Below are 13082 nucleotides of genomic sequence, written 5' to 3' on the forward strand. Positions count from 1 at the left end.
TTTAAAATAAAATTATGATGGAATAGTAACACAGTGAGTAATGGAAACACTCTGTCAATATGTCGTCCATAGGCAAGAATTGTGGGATCAATCCCAGGGATTAAGAATACCATTCTGGAAAGAAATAATGTAATTTGAAATTGGGTAAGTATTATTCAAAGAGTGCAGAAGAGGATTAATGGAGACATGAACAACAAGTATTAATGGTGATTTCTCTTTCTTTCTTTTTCCTCCTTTTCATGTTGCTCCCTTGTTTCTCCCATTTTCTTACACCTCCCTCGTTTTGGATGTTAACATGTTTTCTCATTCCCAACATACTCCTCCCCAATGCCAACCCTTATTCTCTGTCTTTACAATTACATGTTATGCTGACTAATAACAACTCTATTTTTTCATGGTATTCAACAATGTGTTACAAATTGAATATGTTTTGGGCATTGGGTCTATGCTTATGATTTATTTAATTAACTGATACTCCTTATTGTTATGTTCAGTATTGTTGATCGTGATTATTAGCCCAGATTTGAGAAAAGCTCTGCCAAGCCGAAACACGTGTTATCACTTAAAGGGCACCTTGACAGAATAAAGCAGTCAGAATTCCCTGGTATGTTATTAATTGGTGCAAATTCCTGGAGTTATATTTTCTCTTTTCACTTCGAATTGACGGGTTAGGCTTTATACCGTCCCTCCAGAGAACTGCAACAATAGCTTGTATTTGGATGCACGACAATTGTATTCAAGTTCTTTCCTCATAACGGGAACATTACAGTCATTGAGTCCAACTGATTCCTTAAGAGTCGCAAAGTAGACCAGCTGTACTAAAAAGCCACACTCTCTCCACAGTTTCAAGATATGTTAGTTCACCTCCAGTTTGATAAACAACTGAGAATATGTAACATTGATATCAATTAATTATCAACAGGTTGTCAACAAAATTGTCAGATGATCTAATGCAGAGATTCACAAAATGAACAAATACAAAATTGTCATGGAAAATTCTAAAGAATTTCTTCTCTTTTGTCATCATACTCAGGTCTTTATATCTTCTATATGTGAGTCAATCCGGGTTCTTATGATGTCACCATTCGTCTTCCTTCAGTATCTTCTTAGATTCTTCGGGTATTACATTCTGACAATCGTCATTCGGTCTCACTTGTCGATATTGTTTTCTCAATGACTACCTTACTGTCCAGGTTTTCTTAGGTGTCAGTACTTCAATAGGTGCTGTTATTCTGATAGGTACTGGACAGAGCCCAACTGCAGCTCTCTGCTGGTTTATTTGCTCATCATACGTCACATATTTCAGCGTAAACTGGCAAACTTGAACAACCAAGATCCAAAACTTCCTCTGGCTCTTCACTGGCAAAGACAACACCAGCAGGACAATAGCAAAAATATCCGCTTTGTGGGCCTACAGTGTAACGCTCACCTGACTCCCACGGAGGCGCTGGTCTAGTCTGGGTTGCTGTGGCCTCTTCGAGCGTGATGCGCAGAACTCGGAACACCGACTGAACAGGACCCTTAAATCTTGCTTGTCTGGCCCGTAGGAATATCCTTCTGCAGATGAGAAAGGGGATTAACAGTCTGCAGAATAGTGTGCTTGCTCCCCCATTCCCCCCTTCGTTCTTCTCTAACTTCCTCCGAAATCCCCGGTTGAAGCTCACCTCATGGTTTGAAAGGATGAATTCTCCATCCTGCTTCTGGTGCAGAGGTGTGTGTTTGTCCAGTTACTTCACTGGTTTTCAGAATGGCGCTGGCAAAATCCACTTGACTTTTCCGAGCGGAATGCCGTAAGTATGAAGATTACAAAAGTTCAAGTGTTGAGCCTCCTTTTATGTTGCCTTCCTAACCTGTGATCTGTCCTTTATTTCAGGTGCAGAATGAAGGCGATGCGTTGAGGGATTGACTTGCCAATGGTAAACTCAGGTGAGTTAGCGATGGGGGCGATCCCTCTTAATGTCTTTATATTCCTCCAGTAATGTCTTTTGTCCTTTCCCCATAGGGGCCGGGGTGCGGTACCTGCCAACGTAGCGGCGCTGACCCGAAATGAGGAATGATCCACCAACAGTAGACCGGTAAGTGTTATGGCGGAAAATTAGGCTTTCCTCATATGTTCCTTCTGCTCACCTTTTGTCTCTTCTTCTCTCCCCTAGGCGCAGAGATGTGGCGACCGGTGCAGACAGTTGCGGTGGAACCAGAAGAACTCCCGAGGACAGGTGAGTGAAGCGCGGCGCTGCAGCGAGCAACGCAGTGCTTTTAAATGAAAGTCTTTTCTCAGGAACGCTGGCGTGAAGGTTCCAGATGCAGGTAAGAAGTTTGATAAAATTCTTGGTTTTCACCTTCCTCTTCTCTTCTTTCCTTACAGGTTTTCCAGGATCGAGGCGGGCGTGGCTGGAGACCAGATGCAGGAGCAGACACGGTGAGCGTTCAGCTGCTTGGATGCAGAACAACGCGAAGCGTGAGCTACTGTCTGGGCGTGGCTTAAATAGCCCCCAAAGTAGTTCCAGGTAAGTATCCTTCCCTGGCCACTCCCGAGTGGCAAAATAGTCCCAATGAAAAAATAGTCCCTTTCAGGTCTCAGGGAGGCCTGAATCTTGCAGCATGGTCTGCATCAGGTAAGTGCACAAAACACCTTCCTTTATGAGCCTGGCGCCTATGGCGCCAGGACTGATGTCCAACATGAGCCTGGCGCCAACGGCGCCAGGACAGAGTCCAAAGAGCCCCTATAAGGGGCCCCTGGGCTTTTACCCAGGGGCATGATGCCTGCTCCCGGGGGTGCTGGGCCTGGCCTGGTGCTCCGGGGGTAGGCATCATGACAGCACTCCCCCCCAAGGCCCCTCCCAAGGTCGTTCCCTCTGGAGGTTTCTGTTTGTTTGGGAAATTCCGATGGAACCTTTTTACCAGCCGAGGTGCATGTACGTGGTCGCTGGGTTCCCAAGACCTTTCCTGAGGCCCGTACCCTTTCCAATCAATTAGATAGAAAAGTTTTGATTTTGAGATCTTAGAATCCAAAATGTTCTTCACCTCGAATTCAGGCTCCCCATCTATCTGGATTTGTTCTGGTGGCTTTATTAATCTGGTTCCTGGTTGCACTGGTTTCAAAAGTGACACATGAAAAACGGGGTGAATCCGCATGTTAGCTGGTAGATCGAGCTTGACTGCCACTGGGTTAATTATAGCTTTGATCAAGTAAGGGCCCAAATACCTTGGATTAAAAGTTCGAGGTCCCTTGAGCAATAAGTGTTTGGTAGCCAACCACACTTGATCCCCTATTTGGTATGGAGGCGCCTCACTCCGATGCAGATCCGCATTCTTTTTGTATTTCCCTTTTGCTTTTTGCAAATGTGCAGTTGCATCCTTGAAGGCTTGAGTTATCGTGGAATGCAAATGGTCCACTGCGGGCATTTCAAGGCTCAGAGGTGAGTCCAGGTCTGAAGTACGAGGGTGATGTCCATATAGGGTATAAAAGGGGCTTTGTCCAGTTCCAGAGTGTACCGAGTTATTGTATGCATATTCGGCCACCCATAAAATATCCTTCCAATTACCCTCCGATTGGTGCAACATACATCGTAGGTATTGTTCAAGGGTCTGGTTCGTTCTCTCCGTCTGACCATCGGTCTGTGGGTGGTGGCTGGTTGAGAGTCTTACGTCGATTTGTGCCAGTTGACAACTCTTTCTCCAAAAATGAGAAATAAACTGGCTTCCCCGGTCGGAGACTAGTATGGACGGGAATCCATGCAAACGGATGATATTTTCGAGGAATTCCTTGGCTAGGACGGAAGCTGAAGGTAATCCTTTCAACGGAAGAAAATGGGCCATCTTGGAAAATAAATCCACCACAACCAGAATAGTATTGTATCCATTACAAGGGGGCAGGTCCGTGATAAAATCTAGTGACAAGGTGTGCCAAGGTGCTGGTGGAATGTCTAAAGGCTGAAGAAGACCGGCGGGTTTTGTCTTTTGGCCTTTGTTTTGGGCGCAAACTCCACAGGACATCATGAAAGATTTAATATCCTTTTGCCAGGAAGGCCACCAGAATTGTTGTTTCATTTTTTCCTCAGTTTTGGCAATGCCAGGATGTCCTTCCATCAGGGTATCATGATGACGGGAAATAACCAGTTCTTGCAATTCCTTTTCTGGCAGAAATAAGCGTCCTTGGAAGTAAGGTAGGCCATCGTTGACCGAAAAGTAAGACCCTCTTTGGATCCAATCCTGCAAGGCTGTAGAGTCCAGGAGTTGTTTTACCCGTGCTTGAATGTCTTCAAGGGTTTGTAAAGAGGTTATCCCCAAAATTCTTTTTTCGGGAATTATCGGCACAGGTTCTGAGTTTGTGTCTATTTCTCCCATTCCTATTCGAGATAGCGCGTCCGCTTTGCCATTCTTACAGCCGGGGCGGTAAGTGATTACAAAATCGAACTCAGCAAAGAACAAAGCCCATCGGAGCTGACGTGACGATTGAGCCTTGTCAGTTTTTAAATATTGTAAGTTTCGGTGATCAGTGACCACGGTGATGGTATGCCTGGCGCCAAGAAGATAATGCCGCCAGGCCTTAAAGCCGGACTTAATGGCTAATAATTCCTTGTCGGTGATTGCATAATTTACCTCAGGCGGCGAGAACTTTCTGGACCAAAATGCTACGGGGTGCAGTTGGTTGGTTTCAGGGTCTCTCTGAGACAGGACAGCTCCCATGGCTAAGCTGGACACGTCGGTTTCGACTATATGTGGGAGATCGGGACGCGGGTGCTTCAAAATAGGTGCGGACGTGAATTTAGCTTTCAATTCCTGAAAGGCCTGTTCGGCTTCCTCGGTCCATTCGAAGCGTTTATTTTTCTGCAAGAGTGCAGTGATGGGTTGTACCACACGTGAAAATTCCGGGATAAATCTGCGATAAAAATTGGCAAAACCAAGCATGCTTTGGAGACCTTTCACCGAACTAGGTGATGGCCATTTGAGGATGGCATCCACTTTTCGTGAGTCCATTCGGACCCCTTTAGGTGTCAGGATGAATCCAAGAAACTCAACCTCGGTGGTATGGAAAACGCACTTTTCCAGCTTTGCAAACAGTTTGTGCTGGCGCAATTTCTTAAGGACGGCCCTGACATGCTTTCTGTGATCAGATTCCGAAGAGGAGTACACAAGAATGCCATCGATATATACGACAACACAAACATCGATGAGTTCCCGAAGGACATCGTTCATGAAGAATTGGAAGGCAGCAGGCGCGTTGCACAACCCGAAAGGCATCACCTGGTATTCGAATAATCCATATTTTGTACGGAAGGCCGTTTTCCATTCGTCGCCTTCTTTTACTCGCACCAAATGATAAGCCCCCCGGAGATCTAACTTGGTGTATACGCAAGCGTCCTTCACCTGGTCAAGGAGTTCAGGGATCAGAGGCAGAGGGTAACGGTTTTTAACAGTTATCTGGTTCAATGCGCGGTAGTCGATACAAGTTCTAAGGTCACCTTCTTTTTTGGGCACGAAGAACAAAGCCGAGGATGCCGGAGACTTTGACGGGTGAATGAAACCATTGGCTAGGTATTGATCTAAATATTGTCTCAAATGCAGATTCTCAGGTTCAGTAAGGGCATAAATCCTGCTACAAGGGGGTTGTGCACCGGGCACCAGATCGATTTGGCAATCGTACGATCTGTGGGGAGGTAACGTGTTGGCCTGTTCCTTTTGGAAGACGTCCTGAAAGTCTTGGTATTCGGAGGTAGTTGCATGGAGACAGAGGTTACAGACGCTAGACTAATCTTCAGATTTTCTGGGTAGCAGGTTTGTGCACAATCCGGGAAGGTTATTCTCTTCGCTCGCCAATCAATTCGAGGATTATGTGTCTCTAACCAAGGGATTCCGAGAATAACCTGAAACTGTGGAGCCTTGATTACATGAAACACAACTGCCTCCCGATGGCCGTCCGGACCGATAAGTGTCACCTCAGCAGTGGAATGTGTTACCGGTCCTGAGGCAATTTCGGTTCCATCGACTGTGGTGATGACATCTTTGCTGGTTTTAGGACGCAGAGGGAGGTTAATCCTAGAGACCAATTCACGATCCACATAATTTCCTATAGCCCCACTATCGATGTATGCCTTTATTGCATGCAACCGCTTAGGCTGTTCCGGATCTACGAGGACCATTGGCACAATGAAATGCGAGGTCTGAGAGTTAGTTTTCAAGCTCGGCAAGCGGACCCCTACGCTTGTCGGGCGTGGTCGTTTCCCGAAACAGAGTCTTCATGGTTTTTATCAGCGGCTCCTACCACCTTCTTGGGCGGTTTTGCCGGGCAATCTCGTAGAAAGTGTCCAGAGGACCCACAATAAAGACATAATTGCATCTGCCGTCTTCTTTCACGTTCTTTTTGAGTTAAAGGTCCTTTAACCCCCCCCGATTTGCATAGGCTCAGAGACATCAGCACCCTTTGGGTTAGCGTGTGTCTTGACCGACACCCGGGTCTCAAACTTGGACCGATCTGCTTTTCTGTTTTGAAGTCTGTGATCCAATTGGACCACTAAGTCTATATATTCTGTGCATTCTTGGGGCGGATTTACAACTTGGGCCAGGACATCTTTAAGTTCTCCGCGTAGACCTCGATAAAATAACGTGATTCTTTTATCCTCTGGCCACCCAGTTTCCACAATTAGTCTATTAAAGGTTGCAATGTAGGATAGGAGGTCCTGATTGCCCTGTCGCAGGGATAGGAGTTTGTCATCCAGAGCCTGCCCCTGAGAGTGTCGAGCAAATAACCTTTCCATGCTTGCTTGAAATCCTTGAAAATCACGGAGAATCGGGTCATCTTGAGTAACCAGTGGAACTGACCAATCGGCAGCACAGCCGCTGATATATGACAATACAAAGGCTACCTTGGTCTGGTCATTAGGGAAGGCCCCAGGTCTGCATAGGAAGTGCAAACGACACTGATTCATGAATACGGCGAATCGTTTGGGGTCCCCAGCAAAGCCAAAGCGTTCGGGTGGGGCCAGCGGCATGTTTCCAGGTAGATTAATCTGCACAGGGTTACTGGGAACCACAGGAGCGGGGTTCCCCCCGGAACTGGGTAGAGGAGTGTGTCCAGCTTGACCTTGCAAAAACTTTCTAGCCAAGTCATCAGTTCTTTCCTTTGATACAATCACTTCCCTCCTGAGAGCATTAGTCTCTTGACGAGCGGCGTGTACTTCGGCCCGTAATTCCCCAGTAGTTGGGCCAACTGATCAGTCTCAGAAGTTTCCATAGCGCCTGGGTGGGAATTTGTAGGAAGGCTTCGCATTCTGTAACGCTCACCTGACTCCTACGGAGGCGCTGGTCTAGTCTGGGTTGCTGTGGCCTCTTCGAGCGTGATGCGCAGAACTCGGAACACCGACTGAACAGGACCCTTAAATCTTGCTTGTCTGGCCCGTAGGAATATCCTTCTGCAGATGAGAAAGGGGAGTAACAGTCTGCAGAAGAGTGTGCTTGCTCCCCCCTTCGCCCCATCGTTCTTCTCTAACTTCCTCCGAAATCCCCAGTTGAAGCTCACCTTATGGTTTGAAAGTATGAACTCTCCATCCTGCTTCTGGTGCAGGGGCGCGTGTTTGTCCAGTTACTTCACTGGTTTTCAGAATGGCGCTGGCAAAATCCACTTGACTTTTCCGAGCGGAATGCCGTAAGTATGAAGATTACAAAAGTTCAAGTGTTGAGCCTCCTTTTATGTTGCCTTCCTAACCTGTGATCTGTCCTTTATTTCAGGTGCAGAATGAAGGCGATGCGTTGAGGGATTGACTTGCCGATGGTAAACTCAGGTGAGTTAGCGATGGGGGCGATCCCTCTTAATGTCTTTATATTCCTCCAGTAATGTCTTTTGTCCTTTACCCATAGGGGCCGGGGTGCGGTACCTGCCAACGTAGCAGCGCCGACCCGAAATGAGGAATGATCCACCAACAGTAGAACGGTAAGTGTTATGGCGGAAAATTAGGCTTTCCTCATATGTTCCTTCTGCTCACCTTTTGTCTCTTCTTCTCTCCCCTAGGCGCAGAGATGTGGCGACCGGTGCAGACAGTCGCGGTGGAGTCAGAAGAACTCCCGAGGACAGGTGAGTGAAGCGCGGCGCTGCAGCGAGCAACGCGGTGCTTTTAAATGAAAGTCTTTTCTCAGGAACGCTGGCGTGAAGGTTCCGGATGCAGGTAAGAAGTTTGATAAAATTCTTGGTTTTCACCTTTCTCTTCTCTTCTTTCCTTACAGGTTTTCCAGGATCGAGGCGGGCGTGGCTGGAAACCAGATGCAGGAGCAGACACGGTGAGCGTTCAGCTGATTGGATGCAGAACAACGCGAAGCGTGAGCTACTGTCTGGGCGTGGCTTAAATAGCCCCCAAAGTAGTTCCGGGTAAGTATCCTTCGCTGGCCACGCCAGAGTGGCAAAATAGTCCCAATGAAAAAATAGTCCCTTTCAGGTCTCAGGGAGGCCTGAATCTTGCAGCATGGTCTGCATCAGGTAAGTGCACAAAACACCTTCCTTTATGAGCCTGGCGCCTATGGCACCAGGACTGATGTCCAACATGAGCCTGGCGCCAACGGCGCCAGGACAGAGTCCAAAGAGCCCCTATAAGGGGCCGCTGGGCTTTTACCCGGGGGCATGATGCCTGCTCCCGGGGGTGCTGGGCCTGGCCTGGTGCTCCGGTGGTAGGCATCATGACATACAGCAAGCAAAACCACACGCCAAAGGAGGAGACCGCCAACTATATTTACAGCAGTAAGAATCCCAGACCATCTGTAAACTTGGATGTTTAAAACCTGGACTTAACAAGGAGCGCAAGCTAAATGTCTTTCTTTAACCATGTCCGTGACATTGTGAAAATGCATGTCAATACCTGGGTTGAAATGTACTAAACAGTTTTACATATGGCCAATAATAATAGCTAGGAAGTGTCATGGCATGCAACCAGAAGATGCATATATTCATGCAAGTCTGGCATTAGACCAGGTCACTTTGACATCCAAGAGGTTGCAAGTGACAAGGTGGCAGCTCATTCGATATGCACAATGAATGTTATCATTGGATATCAGAGCGCTACATAAGCAAGCAACACAAGTTCACAGCTATTCTCAAACCAATATTAGGTGGGGAGCACAACCAAGCCTCCAATATGAGCAGCTTTACATTCTGATTGATACTAAAGCATTATATTAGTACATGGCTCAATCAATCTTAAATTGAATTCAATAACGAATGTTAGAATAGCAAGGCTCCCATTATATAGGGATAATGCCCTTATTGGTTTGTTCCAAATGTTATATTGAGACAGCAAATATTTAGCTTCAACTTACACCAATACAAAGTACAAAATGAATGGAGTCATAGCGGGTTCTCACTGGAATAATTACAACGCTCAATATCATTAAAGTACATGTTGCAAGCAGGACTGAACCAAGTGACATCACTTTGTTTTCATTAACTCACTAAATATATATCAACAACATAAGTGCACAAGAAATAGGAGCGCTTTATACTTGATCATTAATGTAGGGTCAGGTGACCGGTCACATGACTCCTTTTCAAACGTACAAATTGAGCGCACTTAGTATAGACCGGCCTTTGCCGGAGCAGTAGCAGGTCGTTCGCATTTACGCATAGATTTTCACCGACTTCAATTATTAAATGAGGTAAAAGCAGTACAGAATATTCTTCTTTGTATATTTGACAGCACACGCAGTAGCGTGAAACCCCCTGCCCACACGTAATGGTAAATAGAACTGTTCCTAATCTTGTTGCAGCACTAATTAGCATGTGCAACAACAGATAGACCACCAAAGGCTCTGCCATTGACAGCAACGCCGCGCTTGAGCAGCTCAAGCAAATAACGGCTAGAGACATGCACTTTGCAAAGATGGGAATTATGGCACAGGCACAGCTTTAAAATAGGTAAGAAGTGCAACGGTCTTGACTCTTGATATAGTTATCATAAACAGAATAAACTGATTAGAAACAATAGTGACGCTTCAGTTTCATAAAATTAATAGTGCCATCTTTTCTAACAGATAGGGAAATGCCCAGTACGAGGAAGCAAACCATAAGCAACCTTTGTTTGGTCAGGATGTCAGAACTTTAAGAATTGTTTTAATTGTGATTTTTAGAAAGTTGTTGTTTTAGCCTTAGCCGTGGGATTTTACTGTGTGCTTAGACTTATTTTAAACTCTTTTAAACATTTATATAGAGGGGAGCCAGAATTGTTTTCAAGCTGATAACTGGTCTGTGGAAGCCTTCTAAATTCGAAAATCTAATTCTAGGGACTAAACGAGCATTTTCATTATTATGACGCAGTCTCCTCTTGTATGCAAGCTGTTACTAGGGAGACTGGAATAGGAGCGACCTACAACTTCCTTTATTCTTGTAGTTCACGTGCCTATTTCTTTTCCCGTCAGGCGTGTAAACGCCGGCGCGTAGGGGCCGGTTAACTCCGGTTTGCTCCGGGTGTGCTCTGCTCTGCAATCCCTCTTTCCTGAGCTCTTCAGTTTCCTAGGTAAATACATACATCTTTGTGCTGGTGTAGCTTTGATCTAACTCTATGCCGGACATGGTCGCAAAAGGGAGGGAAGGGTTGTCGGAGTGGATTGAAGACAATGAGAACACTAGAATTAGCAATACAAGAATAACCGCATAAGTCTATTGAGCGGTGTATTAGCTTAAATGTGGGCCTGTTAAACACACGCTCCATGACTAAACACGCTTTGAATATCAAGGATTTGATCATAGACAATAATTACGATATATTCTGCGTGACAGAAACCTGGCTCAAAGACCCCATTGGGCCTACATGTGAGCAGGCTGTACCGGAAGGTTACACTGTTTACAATGATAATAGACAGCAGGGTCGGGGCGGAGGGGTTGCAATTATTGCAAAGGACAACTTCAAATTTTTACAGTGAATTTTAGATGCAGTGGGTGTGAAGCCATTCATCTGAAACTGGTTTTCTCGCCCAATAACTGTTTTAATTTGATAGTAATATACTGACCACCGTCTTTGGTCTCGGATTTTACCTTGGAACTCTGTTCACAACTGGCCACATTAAGATCTACGAAATGTGTCCACCTTGGTGGCAGGAGATTTTAATTATTGGCATGGAAACAAGAATGACAAGGGAGCCATTGCCTTAGAAAAAGCTTTAAACAATATTGACTTCCTCGTTAAAAACGAGGAACCTACATCTCCTCAAGGGAACCAGCTGGACTGGTTGTGTACATACAACACTCTGACTCAGAATAGCAAAACTACGCCATTCATTTGGAGTGATCATTACCTGGTCTTGTCGACTCTCAAATTGCTAATACCTCCCCCCCAACACAATCCCCATATTCAACTAGGCAGTAGACATTTCAAAAACGTGACTAATGCACACCTCCAGCCATCCATGCCTTGATAAAATCATGCTTTCTTTTCAGGAGCAGGATAATTGTGCGACCCTACTAGATAAATACACCAAGCACATTCAAGAGTTAAGTTAGTTAGAAAAAACAATAACAATCAACAATGGTTTACCGCCAAGCTCCTAATAACCAAGAGGGAAAAAGGGCTTTGGAGAGGAAGTGGAGCCAAGATAAATCTGAGGAAAACAAGACCAAATGGAAAAATAAGGATAAGGAGTATAGAGAAATAAGGACAGCGAAGGCAAACTTTTTCAATGTGGAAATTGAAAACGCAGCTAATAAAACCAATACACTTTTTGTCATTTTAAAGAGCATAGAAAAACCTAAGAACCTTACTCCACCATTTTCACCCACAGAGGTAGATTGTAATATTGTACAGAAGGCTTTCATAGCCAAAACAGAGAAAGCCAGGCAAAAATTATTAAAGCTAGAGTATCCTCGAATCAGACAATGTCTCCCGTGGAAGATGATTTCAGTATGGGAGCAGAGCCTTTAAAGTTTGAGGGTGTCACGGAATCTGAGTTGTTAGAGGTGCTTAGCCACATGAAACCAACAACTTGTGCAGAAAATGTGCTATCTTCAAGCGTTATCCTGAAACATAAGGAACATTTTGCACCTATTTTATTGAAATTGGTGAATGCCTCCTTCAAGGAGGGCTCAGTTCCAAAGGAGCTCAAAAAGGTTACCATTACTCCGTTAGTAAAAAAGGCTGGCTTGTATCCCAAGGACCCGGACAACTTAAAATTCTGGACAAAATAGCCACTCAACAACTACAATTTTTTGTGGAGAGTCACTCAGCCCTACATCAGCAACGATCAGACTTTAGAGCAACGCACAGCACGGAGACAGCCATGCTGGATCTTCAGAACCACATGCTCAGTATGGTGGATAGGAATAAAGTAGGGATGTTGATGCTTTTGGATTTAAGCGCGGCTTTTGATCTGGTAGATCATCTACTCCTTATCAAAGTTCTCAGGGAAAATGTGGGCAGCTCTGAAAAAGCGATAGAGTGGCTGGTGTCATTTTTATCTGACCGCCAAGCCAGAGTTCACTGGGGAAGTAGCTTTTCCGACTCCTGCTCTATTCTCTTTGGTGTTCCCCAGGGCGCAAGTTTGTCACCTATGCTTTTTAATATATATATCCGCTCTCTGTGTAGCATTCTAGTCAAAGCTGGAGTGTTTTTCACGACCTACGCAGATGACACGCAGCTTATCCTGGAGCTGGAGGGAAATCATTATGCAGATAGTGTTATAATAGGAAAAGTCTATAGGATGATAGATGAATGGATGCAGGCTAATTGGATGTGTCTTAATGATACTAAGACGGAATTGATGCTTTTCGGTTCTACTCGCCAGTTAGCTAAACTTGGGGGGGAATACAAGTCCTTCCAGATCAAGGACGCCAAAATTCAAGTATCCTCCCAAGTCAAAACCCTCGGCATGATGGTAAACTCAGCGGTCAACTCTGATTCTCAGACCAACCCCCTACAGAAAAATATGGCATATTACCTTAGGCTAATGAAAGCTATTAAGCCATTCTTGAATGAAAGTAATCTGGCCACTATAGCCAGAGCCATTGTCCTGTCAAGGCTTGACTATGGAAATGCCCTCTTGATTGGGGCCACTGTCAAGGACTTGGCCAGATGCCAGGTCATTCAGGATGACCCTGTCAGGCTAGTCAA

The sequence above is a fragment of the Ambystoma mexicanum genome, chromosome 5p (assembly GCF_040938575.1).
Source record: "Ambystoma mexicanum isolate Mex_15411 chromosome 5p, UKY_AmexF1_1, whole genome shotgun sequence".
Taxonomy (NCBI): domain Eukaryota; kingdom Metazoa; phylum Chordata; class Amphibia; order Caudata; family Ambystomatidae; genus Ambystoma; species Ambystoma mexicanum.